General features: G+C 39.3%; 1 pseudogene; it reads left to right on the top strand.

Annotated features, from left to right (window-relative positions):
* Positions 1-2,047: 2,047 nt before the first annotated feature.
* Positions 2,048-2,488, top strand: LOC107401928 (small ribosomal subunit protein eS27 pseudogene; annotated as a pseudogene).
* The last annotated feature ends 3,929 nt before the right edge of the window (positions 2,489-6,417 follow it).

Raw genomic sequence — 6,417 nt, forward strand, 5'->3', positions numbered from 1 at the left:
TGAAATCTGGCAGATGGATGTGTTTCACTTTGCAGAATTTGGAAAATTGAAATATGTACATCATACCATTGTTACTCAGGATTTCAATGGGCAACTGCTTTGAGTTCTGAAAAAGCTGATTCTGTAATCACTCATTTGCTAGAAGTTATGGTCATCATGGGTATACCTGCATAAATTAAAACTGACAATGCTCCAGCATATGTCTCTGTTAAAATGAAACAATTTTTTTGCTTATTACCATATAAAGCATATTACAGGTATACCATATAATCCTACAGGACAAGCAGTTATAGAAAAATCAAACAGAACTCTAAAGGATATGCTAAATAAACAGAAAGGGGTAACAAAACCCCCCAGAAATAGATTGCATAATGCTCTATTAACTTTGAATTTTCTCAGTGCTAATGAGAAAGGAACAACAGCTGCCTAGAGACATTGGATAACAGAAAAAACTACAGAATTAAATCAGCCTATATACTTTAAGGATGTGCTGACCTCAGAATGGAAACCAGAATATGTGTTATGTTGGGGACGAGGTTTTGCTTTTGTTTCTATAGGAGAAGATTAGCTGTGGATACCATCAAAATTGATAAAGGTTCGATTTGAACAAGAGAGACCTCTTAATTAGAAGAGGTGATAGTTTATCAACCAGCATGACCATCCAATTTAAACTAACTTACACCATTAACACGTCTTTTCATTTAATCAGATAGATGTTGCCAAAAGGGAACCTCCCCAAAATTAGTCTTGGGGAAAGGTTTTTGTTTTTGTCTTTTAGGAGAATGAAGGTTAAGAAATCTGAAGAACACTGGACAAATGAGACAACTGAAGAAAAAGGATAAATCATCTAGAAAAAAATGTCCCAAGAAAAGGAATAAATTGGCCTATTGGTATATCATCTATAAAATTTCATAAGTCTTCCTAAATGTTTGTTTCTGCTCTTCTCTAAAGAACTTTAACACTATTGGTCTTCTTGTAGTCCCAGTTTAATTAAAATTTAAACCTGGGTTTGGAGTTGGAGAATGGCTCTTTCCTTCTTTAAACTCAAGCATGTTGTTAAAAGGAAAATGCAAACTCCCTGTATCATGCCAGAAGAAAGAGCCATCTTCTGGCATGGGACAGGAGAAAAACCAAATTAATTAAGGAACTATTCTATTACTACTAATTTCAATTCTTTGATTCTATTCTGATTCTTTAACCTTTTTTTTTTTTTTTTTTTTTTTTTGGCTTTTCGAGACAGGGTTTCTCTGTGTAGCTTTGCGCCTTTCCTGGAACTCACTTGGTAGCCCAGGCTGGCCTCGAACTCACAGAGATCAGCCTGCCTCTGCCTCCCGAGTGCTGGGATTAAAGGCCTGCGCCACCACCGCCCGGCCACCTTTTCTTAATGTATAAATTTTATATCAAAATTTACAAGATATATATATATTAAACTTTGTTAATATATTATTGGTCATGTAGAATACTAATTCTAGAAAAAAGGCTTCAATTAGCTGCCTAATCATGTCTTTGTGTTCAAGTCTCTTATCAGTTTTCTGCAGGAAATCACAGCCAGGTTTAACAACTGAAGTCTCCAGGAAGAAGATGGGGTCCCACAATAACAATAATTCCAAGTGGACAATAATAATATCACTAAGCTGACAAACATCATCTACAGATCAGCTTTGGACTATAAAGTGCTCAGAGCAATTTTCAGAGGCCTAACTGAGATGATCCCGTCTCAAAGACTACTTGAATAAGGACTTGAGATTAAATCCCGAACTTTGGCATTATACACAGACTAGATAACGAAGGATATAGTTACCTTTCCTAGAATTTGACAATTAACCCAAAAATTTTCTTTTCAGAATAAAGATATCTTCGCCCATACCCAGCAGGAAGCAATTTTAAGAATATGACGCCCACATTCCCAAAGAGGTGATGTGGGGCGGGTGGTTTTTTGGTCTTTTAATGGGTTTGGGGCCTGGGATAATTTTCATTGTTTAGGGGGGTTGGTTACAAGTTGTTGTTAAGGGTTAGGAAAAGGGCTAAGCAAAGGAGATTAAATTTAAGGTCTTGTTTTTTTAAAAAAAAAAAAAGATACATAGAAATGATAGAATAGAAGGTAGATTATTGAGCCTTTCTGGTGGTGATGACCTCCCTACGAGAACATGCCTCTTGCAAAGGATCTCCTTCATCCCTCTCCATAAGAGGAAAAGAGGAAACACAAGAAAAAGTGCCTGGTGCAGAGCCCCAATTCCTACTTTATGGACAGGAAATGCCCAGGATGCTATAAGATCACCACGGTCTTTAGCCATGCACAGACGGTGGTCTTGTGTTTTGGCTGCTCCACTGTCCTCTGTCAGGCCACAGGCAGAAAAGCAAGGCTGACAGAAGGATGCTCCTTCAGGAGGAAGCAGCACTGAAAAGCACCTGATTCAAGATGAGTGCGAACCATCCCAATAAACACATTTTGGATAAAAAAAAAAAAGAAGGTAGATTATTGAATCTACTTGGAAAAATAAAGAGAAGATATAGATAAAAAGATTATTGAATCTACTTTTAAAAGACAATTACTAGTTTTAAATACTTTACATTGGATTGGATTTTTTATATTGTATACAAATTATATATACTGAGATTGATATTGTTTAGAAAATGCTATACATATATTTTTAATCTTGTTCAAGATATTGTACTTATACCATTCATTTAACAATGTAATGCAATTTTCTGATCCTTGATTGTTATTATTACCAACTATTAGGACATAAAGAAATGAAAGTTAGTAGTTAGACATTACAATCGAGCTTGTAGTCATATTAGGTATGTTTTCAAGATCGAACAGATTTATTTTAGATAGACAGGTCATCTTCAAACCCTTCAGAGAGCTACAGAATATGGCATTTAAAATGTTTTAATAACTTAGAAATTTTTTCCTTTTTTATGACTATGAGACATATCGGCTCCTGGCAGTACCAATCTACTTCAGAGAAAATATGGGCATTGAAGAAACTTCATATGGAGTTAACTTTCATTGTGGCAAAAGTTAGCCACTGGACAACAAAGTATCCTCGAATCGACTGCTGACAACAGGACAAAAATGGACAGACAGGGCACGAAACAAAGGACTACTGATTCTTGCCAAGACAAGTGTGGTTGTGGCTTTAGCAACAGGCATCTTCTGAGGCCAGAAAGATATGGCACCATCCCTGAAGTGGCCTTTGCAATCCGGAAAAGGTACAATGCCCTTTTATTGTTCAGGCAGTGGACTGATGGCTTCTGATATGCAGTGGAACTGCAGTTGAAACAGTTATTCTTAAAAGAGTAACTAAGCTGACAGAGTCTAACCTCTCAATGGCAGACTGGCATTTAATAAAAGAGTTGAAGCCACCCACAAGCTGAGAAAAAAGGGATGCAGAGAAGAAAGGGATGCTGAGATGAAGCCATACACACAAGCCAAGAAGAATGGACAGCTGAATTCAAAAAATAAAAAACATCAACAATTTCCAGAATTAAAATCCTGAATTACAACATGACACTAGTGGAATTCAGGTGTTTCTGGTACATGGACTGCTCTCACCAAATGTGAGGTTGAACTGTTTACCTTGTGTACATCCTACTTCACAAATGAGTCTGTCAGATATGCTAAGCCTATAGGCTGAAGATGATGCCCCAACACTGTGAAGAAGCCTCAGGTGACTGCCCAGGCCACTGGCTGTTTCTGTCAACTCACATTTTTTTTTTTTTTTTGGGAAGCTGCTTGCATGCACTTCCTGCTTTTATTTTTGTTAGGTCATATTATTCCCTTCTTGGGTCTCTGAGGGAGTTGAAGATTAGTTAGTTATAGGTGAAGATTAGATAGTTATAGTTTTCCTTGTTAAGAATTTCAGAAAAAAAAACTCACTAAAGAGGTGTTAAGTTTATAAATTTGAAAGATGTTATAAGATAGTTCTGTTAGTAATATAAGTTAGGATAGAAAGTGAATCAGGTACATTTTGGACTTACCAAAATAGAATAGATAATGGAATTACTTTCTCTGAATTTGTCAAATGAAAATGGACTGGACATTGTTTAGGTATTTATTGCTTGTATATATTGTATATAGTTATTGTACTTTTTAATATAGTTTTTCTTATATTAGTTATAACTTTTTTCCTTTTTTCTTTTTATTAAAATAAAAAGGGGGAAATATGGTGATATTTTATTTGTGCTGAAATGTGATTTTATTTGTATGTTAATAATAAAGTTACACCGGGTGGTGGTGGCGCATGCCTTTAATCCCAGCACTCAGGAGACAGAGCCAGGCAGATCTCTGTGAGTTCAAAGATAGCCTGGACTATAGAGGGAGTTCCAGGAAAGGTGCAAAACTACACAGAGAAACCCTGTCTCAAAAAAAACAGAATAAATAAATAAAGTTACCTAGGAGTCAGAGCAAATATCAAGCCATAGCAGAAGTCTGGCAGTGGTAGCACGTACCCTTAATCCTGATCACATGACAGGCAGATCTCTGTGTGTTCAAGGATACAGCCAGCATGGGGACACATGCCTTTAATCTCAATACCAACCATAGAAGACCTGGAGGTATGTATAGACAGGCAGTGATGAGGAGGTCATGTGGTTGGGTTTACAACCAATGAGAAGGCAGAACAGAAAGTCAATAAAAAGATAGACACACAGGAAGTAGGTCTCTTTCTGAGAGGAAGGACGGCAGTAGCAGTGAAGGGTAAGAAGGTGGTTTTTAGTCTCAGCTCTTAGCTACTGCTCTGACCTCTTGGGCTTTTAACTCTGCATTTGGCTCTGTGTTTATTTAATAAGACCATTACATCTACATTCCTCCATGGTTTCAGGGAGTTGTTGAGGCCAGGTCACGTGTAGTCTGTGAGTCTCTGTGTACAGGTCTCAGAGAAACCATTGGTTTTGAAGCTCTGGAAGTGAAGCGTGGTTTGCACTCTCCAGGGAGACCCCCAAGATGTTGGAGTTGCCAGAGTTGTTGGGTGTCTGCCAAGAAGAGCTGTGCGTAGGGCGTGGAACCACCCTGTCTTGTCTTGGTTCCTGTTCTATTGCTGTGAGGAGGCACCAGGACCAAAGCAGCTTATAAGAGAAAACTGCCATTGACCTGCTTCGGCTGGGCAGGGGCGGGGGGTGGCGGCGGGGATTCAGGCCCCAAAGAGGATGGGGGGCACGAAGACAACTCAATCTGGGGGTGAATCAAGATGCCTGCCAACAGTGTTTAATTGAAAAAAGAATACACCTTTTATACTCTATAGTTGCATATGGATTAAATGAGAGGAAAAGGGGGCATGTGAGCTGGGGTGCGGCTTGACCAGGGCTTGAGGAATCTAGTGCTGACCTTGACAAAAGGTACGAGCCATGTGTGAACTGGGAAAAGGACTTCTGGGGAGCCGGCCATATACTACAATTTCTTAGCCTTTCTATATGGGCCTGTTCCCCTCATACACTCCCCAAAGGGAAGGTCCTGATGTCTTACTCTTTTCCCGTTATAGCATACCATTCTAATTTCCCTATGCTTATTAACTGAGCACGTGCCCTTAACGGCCTCAGGCTCTGGATCTGAGTTGTAGGCATTTCATCCTTGGGACCAGGTGTGTCCAGTAAATCTGTAACTTTCCTGTTCTTGGTGAAATTAGGAGGGCACAATGGAATTTCTAGTTCTGCAGTGGCAGGGATTTTTTTTTTCCAAAGAATTATTTTGTTTGGAGAGGCTACTATTGTACACATTTTCATCCTTTACCATAGCCCACACAAAATTTCCTGAAGGGAAAGGCATTGATCATTATAAATGAAAGTAAAAAGGTGCTGGAGAAATGTGGTCTGTAATGTTGAAATGCTGGAGTTTTGTCCAGTAGCAATAGTCACCTTGTGGTCCATACCAGAAAGCATTTAATTGAGGGCTTGCTTATAGTTTGAGAGGATGAGTCCATGATTATCATGGTGGGAGTGTGGCAGCAGGCAGGCAGGCAGGCATGGTCCTAGAGAAGAAGCTGAGAGTTTACATCTGACCTGCCAGTTGCAGGGAAAGAAGAGGGGAGGGGCGGGGAGACGGGCTTGCATAGTCAGAAGTTTTTCTGTGTCCTGCCAGGTCCCACAGCGGCTCAGACCCAAATAAACATACAGATGCTTGTATTAATTTTGAACTGTATGGCCATGGCCTCATGCTTCTTGCTAGCTAGCTCTTATAACTCAGCCTGTTTCTATTAATCTATATGTTGCCACATGTGACTTTAGCTGTGTGGTATTGCAAGCTGCTCTCTGGATAGTGGGATGGCATTTCTCTGCCTCTCCTTTCTCTTCCTGTCTATTTGCTTGGATTTCTTCCTGCCTCTAAGCTGTCTTGCCATAGGTCAATGCAGCTTTCTTTATCAACCATTCAGAGCAACACATATTCACAGCATACAGAAAGACATCCCACAGCAGGCT

The sequence above is a fragment of the Peromyscus maniculatus genome, chromosome 20 (genome assembly GCF_049852395.1).
Source record: "Peromyscus maniculatus bairdii isolate BWxNUB_F1_BW_parent chromosome 20, HU_Pman_BW_mat_3.1, whole genome shotgun sequence".
Lineage (NCBI taxonomy): Eukaryota > Metazoa > Chordata > Mammalia > Rodentia > Cricetidae > Peromyscus > Peromyscus maniculatus.